Raw genomic sequence first — 13241 nt, 5'->3', positions numbered from 1 at the left:
GTGAAGTCACTAACCTCAGGTATTCACTGTTTGGGCTGTGTACCGACCTCTCCTTTCAGCCGGCACTACATCCTGATTCACTTTGTCCTGTGCTCATTTCACACTTTGGTTTTTAACCAGTGAAGCACTTTGGAGTTTTTATTACCAAATTCATTTTGAGAGAAGGACACAGACCAAATCTGGCTGTGATTTACTGTCATTGAGTACCATGGACCAATGCTGCTCTTGGAAACCCTGGTTAAAATGCACCCACCCCCCCCCCCCCCCCCACAGAGTAACAATGTTTTACTTAGAGGAGAGATTTTACTCTGTTGTAACAGAGGTTTATTCAGAAGACGGACTGAGACCTCAAATCTAAATTTGGTTGCCTGGAGGAGAAACCTTTCACTAAACCATTTAACCATGTAACAATTACAGCACGGAAACAGGCCATCTCGGCCCTTTTAATCCATGCCAAATGCTTACTCTCAACTAGTCCCACCGACCCGCACTCAGCCCATAACCCTCCACTCCTTTCCTGTCCCTATACCTATCCAATTTTACTTTAAATGACAATACCGAACCTGCCTCTACCACTTCTACTGGAAGCTCGTTCCACACAGCTACCACTCTCTGAGTAAAGAAATTCCCCCTCGTGTTACCCTTAAACTTTTGCCCCCTAAGTCTCAACTTGTGTCCTCTTGTTTGAATCTCCCCTACTCTCAATGGAAAAAACCTATCCACATCAACTCTATCTATCCCCCTCATTATTTTAAATACCTCCATCAAAGTTATGGTTAGTTCAGTCAATCACCCTGAACTTCCAGCTGAAAGTCACTCTAATTCTCAACCCCATTTCCGCACCGTCTTCTCTCCTATCACAATGAAAGCCATCGCAAACTCCAGACACAACACCAGATTACAGCTTTGCAGACTCAATATGGAATTAAACAACTTCAGATAATTAGCCTCTTCTTTTATTTTCTATTTCTGGCTGTCAGCCCCTTCCTCTCTGCTGACTCGATTCAGCTCCTTCTACTGGTAACAGATATTGACAGATCCTTTGCTCTTCATTACCTCTCCCTCACCCCCGCTTCTGCCATCCACCTCCATCACCACACTAGTCACCAGTCACCCCTTCCATATTTTATCTCCTCTAGCTCTGTCGACAGGCACCTTGAACAAAAGAACATGAACAGTTCCTGAACAGATGCGACTCTACCAAGCCCGGCTGAGAAAGGAGGAGGGTCGGGCTGGGGCTAGCAACCCCATCCCGTAAAAACACAGTGCAACAGAAATGCCAGGGTCCTCATCCCTGGGAGAGGAGGCAAAGACCAAGAAGATGAGCTACACCCCGTCAGAAGATGTGAAAGACTGGCCCAGCACAAGCTGCTGTCGGTGACCTCTGCCTCAGTAGGCCTGATGGGCTGAAGAAGGAGAAAATGAAGAAGAACAGATGCTACTCGACCACTGAGGTCTTCCGGAATTTTCTGCTTTATTTTGAATTTCCAGCATCTGTAGTATTTCATTAAGGGCCAGCGTGACCGCACCCAACAGTGTTGCTTCACCTAAGCCATGGCCACCCCTCACACTAGGACAGGAGGCAGGGCTGGGATCTGGGGTCGTGTGCATGCTCGTAAGCTGTGGAACAACAGCTCCTCCCGTTTGTGATTCTCATCCCTTTGGAGTCTTGGTGCCACTTTGTCCAACCCACACCCTTCCTTCCTTTCAATTCATTAACTGTTTGCATCCCATTCCGGGGATACATTGGAGAGATCAGAGTGGACAATTGTGTTCTGTTCTGGTCTCCTCAATATAGATAGGAATGATGTGGAGAGGGTGCAGAGGAGATCTACCAGGATGCTGCCTGGATTAGAGGGCATGTCATGTCAGGATAGGTTGAGTAAGCTGGGACTTTACTCTCCAGAGCAAAGGAGGGTTAGAGTTGGTAGATTTGATAGTGGTGTGCAAGGTGATAACAGAAATTGATCGAGTATATAGCAGAGACTTTTCCCAGGGCAGAAATTGCTAATATTAGGGGCAATAATTTTAGTCTGATTGGAGGAAAGTATGGGGGGGTATCTTTTTTTTAACACAGGGAATGGTAGGTGTATGAAATGCACTCCCAGGGATGGTGCTAGAGACAGTTACATTGGAGGCTCTTAGACGGGCACACAGATGAAAGAAATATGGAGGAAAGAGTTAGATTAATCTTGGGGTAAGTTAAAAGTTCAGCACAAAATCATGGGTCAAAGGGTTCTATGTTCTACAGTTATCCTCAAAGAGCAACCATCTATAGGGTCAATGTCTAATAAGTAAGGGTATCTGACAGAATGATAGAAACACCCAGCAGGTTTGACAGCATCTAGAAGGAACAAAACAGTGTTAATACTGGGTTATTGAGTTTTCATCGGCAGATCTCCAGCACCTAAACTTTATCAGATGTTCCTGTTTAAGTTATATGCTCTAAACGCACAAAGCGAGTGAATATCGTTGCAGGAACAGTCCTGCTTACACTTTAGCAATGAACTGAAGGACCTGGTAGCATAAGGCTTGGGGTTAGGCTGTTTGGGTCTTGGTAAATTATCGATAGCTCTCCTATGAGTTTAGAAAGTGGGATGGGCTTCAGACATCATATTATCTTCAGTTGATAAGGGAAATGGGACATACCAGTTTACTTCTAAAAGTCAGTTTCATTGCTGTCTGACTAATTGGCTCACAAGTTTATAACTTTGGATTCTAAGGGCACCTGTTCTGATCTGGGCTATTTTTGATCAGATTTACTCTTTTTTTTTACAGGGCTTTACTCTCTGGAGAGAAGGAGGATGAGAGGAGACATGATAGAGGAGTACAAGATATTAAGAGGAACAGACAGAGTGGACAGCCAGCGCCTCTTCCCCAGGGCACCACTGCTCAATATAAGAGGACATGGCTTTAAGGTAAGGGGAGGGAAGTTCGAGGGGGATATTAGAGGAAGATTTTTCACTCAGAGAGTGGTTGGTGTGTGGAATGCACTGCCTGAGTCAGTGGTGGAGGCAGATACACTAGTGAAGTTTAAGAGACTACTGGACAGGTATATGGAGGAATTTAAGGTGGGGGGTTATATGGGAGGCAGGGTTTGAGGGTTGGCACAACATTGTGGGCCGAAGAGCCTGTACTGTGCTGTACTATTCTATGTTCTATATCCATGTAATTAGTAGACCAGCAAATTTCAATTCATCAATTCCCCGTCCTTTTCTTTGGAAGGATGACCAGTTGATATGTGGAAAAGGTGTAAAAAATTATGGAATGAAGCCGTTTTGTGACCCTGTGCAGCAGAGCTTCTGCAGGATTTGATAAGGCACGTTGCTCTTGCCCCGCATGCTTCTACTGTGGGCTTGTACAACGCTGACATCTAGTGGTATCTGCCGGTCACTACATGCAATGCGGATTTTTTTTCACTCCCCTTCAAATATTTGGTTATTTTTCAAAACAAAACTGTCTCCGGAGTAGGCCACAGCCTCAGCCCCAGTTCAGTGGAGAGCCGAATAAACAGCATGGAGCAGTGACTCTTTCCCCGGGTCTCGACACACTGCCATTTCAATCGGCGGGTTCCAGGCTCTGTCTCTTTGACATGCTCTGGGCCTGGACCCTTCCGCCGTGTTTTGGCCCATACATGATCTTTCCAAATAAGCCTGGCACTTAGATTAATCAAACCTCTGTTTAGGTGGATGGGCCTCAATTCTGCCATGCCTCTGCTTGCCCCTACTTTGCCTCGCCTCCACTTGGCCTTGACTCTGCCTCGACCTCACCTCAACTTTGTCTCACACCCGTTTGCTTCGACTCTTGACTCAGCCTCACCCTTGTTTGCTTCTCCATTGTTTCGGGTGATCGCTTCCCACAAATTTTACCAGGAAAAGTCTTATTATTAAGGTAGTTAGTTTTATCCCTTTTTATGTTTCTCAGTGATAATCAGTTACGGGGCTTCATCAGCACCATCTTAAAAAAATTCATAATCATTTTCTAACCCAAGACTTTCTTCCACTCTCTTCCCATGTCCTGTAATGTCTTTTGTGTCCAGATATATATCTGCTTCTTAGTAATATTCAATGACTTGGCCTCCATTGTCTCTGTGGTGGGAATTCAGGGACCCTTTGAGTGAAAAAATATCTTCCCATCTCATTCCTAAAGGTCTTATTCTACTGTATATACTAAGACCAGCTCAGTGTCACTCTTCCTGCTGTTGGGGTGGGAATAGCTGATTGCTCCAGACACAACTGGGACAGGAACATGATGCTGAGGGACGCTCACTGTCACATGCAGTCCCAACTGAAACCAACTCGACACCTTTCTATCCTCCCCCTCGCCCTCATTTTCCACCTCCCTCTGTGGCTTCAGCCCCAGCCTGAACACTACCGTAAGCTGTCCCACACCCTTCAGAGCTGAGCCTGCTAAGGGCTTGGCTTCCTGATGGCATCAGCTCAGTAGCAAATGAAGACAAGCCGGACAGCAGGCATCTTCTGTAAAAATCGCTCTCTGTACAGTACAAACCCCAACTTAAATCAGTTCACAACGCTCACACAAATGGGGCCTGCTGTGGAGAAGGACAGTCTGAAAGAGTGCTCACCAATCAGATGCCACATGGTCATTGGGAATTGGTTTATTATCATCACATGTACTGAGGTAGAACCAAAATCATCACCTTGCATGCCATCCATACAGATCATTTCATTACTCGGGTAATACAAGAGAGAATCAGTAACCAAATGCAGAATTTGGAGCTATAGTAACAGAGAGAGGGCCATGCCAGCAGCCAGTAAGGTGCCAGGCCACGACCAGGTAGACTGCGAGGCCATCTTATCATAACATACGCTCAATCAGTCGTTTTATTACAGCAGAGTGGAAGCTGTCATTCTTTCTCATGCCCAGTGGGAGGGAGGGGAGAGGAGAGAATATCCAAGGTGGACGGGGTCTTTGATTACGTTGGCTGCTTTACTAAGGCCGCGAGGAGTCTGGATGGAAATTATGGACTTGCTCTTTGCCCTTATTCTCAGATTATTCCAAATAATAGGATTACAAAACATTCAATCACAAACAAGAGAAAATCTGCAGATGCTGGAAATCCGAGCAACACACAAAATTCTGGAGGAACTCAGCAGGCCAGGCAGCATCTATGGAAAAAGAGTACAGTCGACGTTTCGGGCCAAAACCCCTTTGGCAGGACTGGAAAAGAAAGCTGGGGAGTAGATTTAAAAGGTGGAGGGAGGGGAGGGAGAAACACAAGGAGGTAGGTGAAACCTGGAGGGGGAAGGATGAAGTGAAGAGCTGGGAAGTTGATTGGTGAAAGAGATAGAAGGCCGTGGAAGAAAGGAAAGCGGGGAGGAGCACCAGAGAGAGGCAATAGGCGGGCACAGAGATTGAGATGAGAGAGGGAAAAGGGGATGGGAAATGGTGAAGGGGGCATTACCATAAGTTCCAGATATCGATGTTCATGCCATCAGGTTGGAGGCTACCCAGATGGAATATAAGGTGTTGTTCCTCCAACCTAAGTATGGCCTCATCATGATAGAAGAGGAAGCCATGGATGGACATATCGGAATGGAAATGGGAAGTGGAATTATAATGGGTGGCCATTGGGAGATCTCGTTTGTTCTGGTGGATGGGGAGTAGATGCTCGGCGAAGCGATCTCCCAATCTATGTCGGATACAAAAGTATTCACATCATTCCCCGATTCCACTTGAAAGCCTGCTTCTGACAGATCAGAATCAGGAATACTGTCACTGACATAAGTCATGAAATTTCTTGTTTTTTGGCAGCAGTATAGTGCGGGCATAACAAATTACTGTGAGCTACAACAAATAAATAGATGAAGAAAAGGAAAAGCAAATAAATAGAGGAATAAATAGATAGACTGGGCAAAAGGGGAATACTGAGGTAATGTCTATGTGTTCAGAAATCTGATAGTGGAGGGGGAAGAAGCTGTTCCAGAAACGTTGGGTGTGGGTCTTCGGGCTTCTGTGCCTCTTTCCTGATAGTCGTAAACTAATTTTTATACTTCTGATTGGGACAACTCTCATCTAGGATTTGCAGCAGCAACCACAACTGCTCGTTTTACAGAAAGTCAGACTCATCGCAGGATGTGTTACAGAGGGTGAAATGGCGCCAATTTCTGACTGGAGGAAGAGCATGTTTAATGGAGCTCACGGAAACATTTACTTTAACGGTGGCACGCTGAAGTAATTGGTGTGAAGTGATCTGCTGAACAACAAGCATGCCCCCAGAAAGCAAATCTCACCACGAGTGCTGCCATTGGCAGTTCGTCAGATGGAGCCTTGGACAGGTACTTGGGAGATATGAGCGATGGGTTTACCACAGAGGAACTCAGCATGGTTATCGGGGCAACTGAAGGGTGACTGAGTGAAGAAATCTATTGCACTGACTTTAGTCCTCTTTGCTGGGTATGATTCCATCTAGTACATTGGGGGGGATCTCGGTGCTGTAACAGGAAAGTCCGCAGGAGGGAGGACAGTGAACTGATGATCTGATCCATTGTTACCATTGCCCCCTCCTCCCTGGTTACAGCTATTGGTGTAATAGCGACTATAGCACAGAATCCGGCCTTTTCATTAATCTAGTCGATGCTGAATTACTATGCTGCATTGTCCCATTGATATTCCCTGGGACCATAGCCCTCAATACCCCTCTCATCCACGTATCTACCCAAGTTTCTCTTAGATGTTGAAATCGACCACTTCTGACAACAGCCCATTCCACACTCTCACCCGCTGAGTGACGAAGTTTCCAAAGGTTTCAAAAGGTACATTTAATGTCAGAGAAATGCATACAATATACATCCAGAAAAGCTTTCTAACGCAACCATCCACGAAAACAGAGGAGTGCCCTTAAAGGGTGAATGACAGTTAGATTTTAGAACCCCAAAGTCTCCCCAGCTCCCCTCCCTCCTGTGCATAAGTGGCAGCAAGCAATGATTCTCCCTCTCCCCCCACCAGCAAAAAGAAAGCATCAACACTCAAGCATGTAGCAAAGCAACAGCAAAGACACAGACATGTGGTACCCTAAAGACCACTCGTTCAGCCGGTGTCTGACATACCACAGACGTGTGGTACCCTAAAGACCACTCGTTCAGCCGGTGTCTGACATACCACAGACGTGTGGTACCCTAAAGACCACTCGTTCAGCCGGTGTCTGACATACCACAGACTCTCTCTCTCCCCCTAATAAGGAAGAAAGGGATGTCTCTATTTCACAGCGAGAGGGGAGACTTAACAAACGACTTGCTGATTTATGATGTTAAAAGCCCATTGTGTCCAAGCTAAATTTCTTAGGCTGCGTCCTTGGCACGTCAAGTAACGGTCAGTAATGAAATCCCAAGAGCAGGTCCCATTCCCGCAAAGAACCGAAGTCAACGTGTACGTCCAGGTCAGGGCTTTCAAAAGAACCCTGAAAGGGGAAAATAGAGACATTAAAGATGGAAATAGAGCTATTACCCAAGATGCAAGCAAAGGAGTCACCATTTGGCGTCATCATGGCTAAGTTCCAATCTCTTCTTCTGTTTAAGTTTCCCCTTCAACATTTCAGCTTTCACCCTTAGCCAATGACTTCCAGTCTCATCAACCTCAGTAGAAAAAGCCTGCTTGAATTTACCTCATCTACACCCCTCATAATTTTTTATACCTCTATCAAATCTTCTTGCATTCTCCTACACTCCAGGGGATAAAATCCTAACTTACTCAGCCTTTCCCTATAACTCAGGTCCTCAAGTCCTGGCAACGTGCTTGCAAATTCTCTTTGGTCTTATAGGCATTATTTCCTGTAGGTAGGTGACCAGAACTGCATGCAATACTCCAAATTAGGTCTCACCAACATTTTGTAAAACTTTAACACCCTAACTCCAGTACTCGATATTTTGATTTATGAAGGCCAATGTGCCAAAAGCTTTCTTTACAACCCTGTCTACCTGTGACACCACTTCCAATGAGTTTATGGATCTATTTTCCCAGACCCGCCTCCTGTGTAAATCCTACCCTGGTTTACCCCACCAAAGAGCAACACCTCACACTGTCTGCATTAAATTCCATTATCCACTTACACCTGGTCCAGATCCCACTGCAAGTTTTGAATACCTTCAGCGCTATCCACTACATCCCCAATCTGGTGCCCTGCAGGATGTACCAACTACACCAATGGAGGTGTGTATATGAGTGAAATCCTCCATTCTGCTGGGTCTGAAGAACCATCTTAAATAGATGACTGTTAGCATTGGAAAGATGGGCTGAAGGCCCTGTTTCCATGCTGTATGACTCTATAGCTGGGTACTTGTTTCCCTATTGTAACTCGGGAAACTGTCACCGCAGGGCTTGGTGGGGGGGGGGGGGGGGTTGGTGTGGGTGGTGAAGCCAGTGCCGTTAGCTGGTAGAACAGCTGCCTCACAGGTCCAGCCATTTGGGTTAAATCTTGACCTCCGGACTGTTGTAATGAGACTAGTGCTGACCTCTGCAACGAGCCTAGAACTAGAGGTCATAGGTTAAGGATGAAAGGTGAAATATTGAAGGAAATATTGAGGGGAAACTCCTTCACTCAGAGGTTGGTGAGAACGTGGAACGAGCTGCCGCAATCTACTTCATTATGATCTTGCACCTTGTGCAGGGTTGATTTCAAAAGTTTGGATGGGAGGGATATGGAGGGCTATGGTCCAGGTGTGGGTCGAATGGACCAGTTTGCATGGACTTGATGGACAGAAGGGCCTTTTTCTGTGCTGTAGTACTCTATGATTCTAAGATACTGGTGATGCTGGTGAAGAACGTGGATGCTCTCCACATGCACCAATTCCTCCAGTTACTCCACATCCCAGTGGTATGTGGGTGGGATGTTAACCAGCCGATGTAAATGGCCCTTCACCTGTACTTCAGTGGTAGAACCTGGAAGTAGCTGTAGAATAATATGGGGCCGGTGTACGATTGGTGTAAATGGCAGTCTGTACACATTTGCTGGGCCAAATACATGTTCCCACGTTGCACGACATTTACACCCTAGGATTATTAAATAACAAAAAGTGAAATAACAGTCATATGTTGGTGGAATTAGTGCTGTGAATTGGTGAGCCCTGGGAGTAAGGAGGGAGTTGCTCCATTCTCTGTGGGCCCCTTGCTTTTTGACCAGGTATCTTGTGGTTGTCATATTCCTCTTTAATAGCCAATAGAAGAAAAGCTGACGAATGAGCTCCTCTTCCCCAGAACGTCACCCGCCTGCAGCGCCTGCTGGCAATCTCAGAATGCTCCTTTCAACAAGGTGCCAGTTTATCATACCGGGGAACCATTTAATAGTTTTATAACAGAGGGGTAGAAGCTATCCTTGAGCCTGGTGTACATGCTTTTGGGCTTTTCTATCTTCTGCCGGATGGGAGAATGGAAACCAGAGGATGTCGAGGGTGGGTGAGGTCTTCCTTAGCTTTACCAGGGCAGACAAAGTCCTTGGTTTCCGTCGTGTGCTGAGCTGTGAATATGTTGTTTAGCAGAGATCACACATGCTGATGGGGAAAAAATTAGCAAAGCTATTTATGCCATGAAAAAATTCCAAGGCAGGATATCAGATATTTGGACCAGCTCAAATCTTCCTTGGAGTCGTGAGAGGAGATTCCAACCGATACGACTGGTGTAAAATCCTCCTGCAGCAGTCGTTCAGTGAACAGACATAAATATTTATGAGGAAGTGACACTGTTGTTCAACCATGCTGAAAGCTGCCAAATCTGCAAAGATATTGGCCACAAAAACTGGCTGATAATGGTGTGTGTGTGTGTGTGTGTGTGTGTGTGTGTGTGTGTGTGAGAGTGGTGTGTGTGTGTGTGTGTGTGTGTGTGTGTGTGTGTGTGTGTGTGTGTGTGGTGTGTGTGTGTGTGTGTGTGTGTGTGTGTGTGGTGTGTGTGTGTGTGTGTGTGTGTGTGTGTGTGTGTGTGTGTGTGTGTGTGTGTGTGTGTGTGTCTGTGTGTGTGTGTGTGTGTGTCTGTGTGTGTGTGTGTGTGTGTGTGTGTGTGAGAGTGAGTGTGTGTGTGTGTGTGTGTGTGAGAGTGAGTGAGTGTGTGTGTGTGTGTGTGTGTGTGTGTGTGAGAGTGAGTGTGTGTGTGTGTGTGTGTGTGTGTGAGAGTGAGTGTGTGTGTGTGTGTGTGTCTGTCTGTGTGTGTGTGTGTGTGTGTGTGTGTGAGAGTGAGTGTGTGTGTGTGTGTGGTGTGTGTGTGTGTGTGTGTGTGAGTGTGTGAGAGTGAGTGTGTGTGTGTGTGTGTGTGTGAGAGTGAGTGTGTGTGTGTGTGTGAGAGTGAGTGTGTGTGTGTGTGTGTGTGTGTGTGTGAGTGTGAGTGTGTGTGTGTGTGTGTGTGTGTGTGTGTGTGTGTGTGTGTGTGAGAGTGAGTGTGTGTGTGTGTGTGTGTGTGTGTGTGTGTGTGTGGTGTGTGTGTGTGTGTGTGTGTGTGTGTGGTGTGTGTGTGTGTGTGTGTGTGTGGTGTGTGTGTGTGTGTGTGTGAGTGTGTGTGTGTGTGTGTGTGTGTGTGTGTGTGGTGTGTGTGTGTGTGTGTGTGAGTGTGTGTGTGTGTGTGTGTGTGTGTGTGTGTGTGTGAGTGTGTGTGTGTGTGTGTGTGTGTGTGTGTGTGTGTGTGTGTGTGTGTGTGTGTGTGTGTGTGGGCACGTGCACATGCCTCCTGTAGTGTTAAGATATTCACTGCTAGCTAGTGAGCTAGTGCTGTTTATATTCAACAAGCTGCTGGTAACAACTGAGATTTCAACATTAATCTTATCCTGTCTCACACACACACACACACACACACACACAGATGTACAGCTTTGGCTGCTGCATGAATCAAAATTGGACAAACGCACATTCCTATTTCCTTTGGACTGTCAGCTTCACCTCTCCAGATGCTTGCCCACATTATCAGCAAGACTTCCCAGCGACTGACAAGTGGCACACGGTGTGACTGTAACTCTTACATAACTGGCAAGTGGTGGCCCATAACCTTCTCATTATCATCCATCAACAATGGTCCCCTTTTCTGATGCCAACAATGTCCATACATTATGTTGTCTGTAACAAAGCTGGTGAATTCTTGCTGTCCTGATAAAGGGTCTCGGCCTGAAACATTGACTGTTTATTCCCTTCCATAGATACTGCCTCGTCTGCTGAACCCCTCCAGCATCTTGTGTGCGACACCTCCTTCTGTAATGAGTAAACCCAAAAGAGCAAACAATATTCTAAGCAAAGCCCTATACGTATTCGTAGGACACCCCGATTCTTGTACTCAAATCTCTGGCCACAAAGACCAAGTGTGTGCCAACTCGTGACTCAGGCAGTGATGAGGACTAGGAGGGTCCAACCAATACCTTGGCCTCAGCCAGTGTTGTCTGCAACAGGCAGAGAAAGATTCTGGATGGAATGGAAAGTTAAAGGCGTGCCCCTTTACCCTCTCTCCAGCCCCAGCAGGCAGCTGGTGGTGGATATTGGGTGTCATGGAGGGATGGAACGTGGCATTGTTATTTTCATAGGAGCACATACAAAATGCTGGAAGAACTCAGCAGGTCAGGCAGTGTCTATGCAACACTACACACATTCTATTCACCCGATTGTAATAGTTCACTCATCCCTGCTCCATAGATTTCTGGGGAACGTGACTGGAAGATGGAGGTAGAGGCTGCTGGCTTAACGGCGTTGGCAATAGGAACTACTGCTGAAACTCACCAGATCTACGCTGATTCACTAGTTTTTCGTGCCGGCCAACATTGCCCCCACCTCAGGCATTCGCCAACCACAGAGACTTAGTGAGTCGTCTGCCACACACTTGGGCTCCAGTATTGGGCACTTGGCCAGTAATTGCAGGACATATTAGAACTGTTATGTACTCGTGACACATGACAGTGGTACCCTTGTCACGTGACTGGGGTTGAAGCTATACTGTACTTGAGGTAATGGTCTTGTGATGGTGGAGTGATGTCATTTTCCCACCAGTGGAGATCATGTGACAGGTTTTTTTTACAGGGTATAAAAGGAAGACCCCACCCTGTGAGGAGGGGCAGTTTGTGGCTGGATTTGCCAAGTTGACTTCATGCCACTGCGTGATTTAATGTGATGACGCAGTTTAGTTGAAAGATGGAGTTTTATTTAATGCCTAAAGTTTAAAAGGTCATTGCCAGCAGTTTCTTTACAATACTGCTAGTTGAGAATCGGTGGAGAGTGAAGATTGGAGTTCGGGAGTTAAAGATCGAGGAGAATCGATTTTCGACGGTGAAACGGGTTCGACCTTATTTAATCCTTATTCGGAAGGAATTCGTTGACTGTTCTCATGTTAATCTCTGCGGGATAGCAGAAGATTGAGGACAGTGTGATAAAGGAAAGGTCAATGCCTTTAAGCCGTTACGTTTCGTAAATTCTTCGTGGGAAAAGTTCGACCTCGGGGATCGAAGCAAAACGACATGAAAGAGAATTTAAATCATCTTAAAAAGTCTCTCCCTTAAATGGACTGTGAGCATTTTGAACTTGTGGCAATACTACTTTAAAGAACTGTTTTTGCAACATCGCTTTAACAACTGTTTGAGCTGCATCGCTTTAAGAACTGTTTAAGCTGCCACACAGCAGCTAATTTCCGGTTACGTTAGTGTTTGTTTACTTTTGGGGGGTTTGTTTACAGTGTTTAATAAACGTGTTATTTGTTATATAAACCCTTGCCTAACTCATATATTTATTGTTGTCTGAATACGTAACAGAACATTAGCCAAGACTTTGGCACACAAACCTGCAATAAAGCCACATGATTGACCCAGGCCAGATAATGTGGAAAAGTCATAATAGATTCTGATCGGGCATGGTCAGCTGGTGCAGAAACAAACCAGGAGCAACTTAACGATTAAGGATTGATTTTCAGATCTAGAGAGCTAGACAGCATGGAAACAGACCCCAACTTGACCATTCCAACCAGGGTGCCTATTTACTAGCATTACTCCCATATCCTGGGAAGCTTGACACTGTTAAGTTCAACAAATCCTCCATTTTGCCTTCCTTGTTTCATTCACCAGGCATCTTCGGACTCTCTTCAGTCCCTCAGAAATATCTAGGCTTACAGGGCCTGTTTGGGGTTGGACTTGTTTGAAGGAGAGGTTGCTGCTTCTGTAAAAAAATACAATCAAAGTCACCATCATGTACATAAACACAAGAGATTCTGCAGGAGCTGGAAACTCAGTGTGTAAAGTTGACTGTTTATTCCTCTCCATAGATGCTGCCTGA

General features: G+C 45.9%; 1 long non-coding RNA gene across 1 annotated transcript; it reads left to right on the top strand.

Annotated features, from left to right (window-relative positions):
- Positions 1-2794: 2794 nt before the first annotated feature.
- On the top strand, positions 2795-12600 carry LOC132407152 (uncharacterized). The gene is made up of 3 exons (XR_009516381.1): positions 2795-2918; positions 6041-6299; positions 11619-12600. It is a non-coding gene; the product is annotated as an uncharacterized LOC132407152 (long non-coding RNA).
- Positions 12601-13241: the final 641 nt, after the last annotated feature.

The sequence above is a fragment of the Hypanus sabinus genome, chromosome 17 (genome assembly GCF_030144855.1).
Source record: "Hypanus sabinus isolate sHypSab1 chromosome 17, sHypSab1.hap1, whole genome shotgun sequence".
Classification (NCBI taxonomy): Eukaryota; Metazoa; Chordata; class Chondrichthyes; order Myliobatiformes; family Dasyatidae; genus Hypanus; species Hypanus sabinus.
Note: the sequence above shows the minus strand (reverse complement) of the source record. Positions and strands in the feature narration are given on the sequence as shown.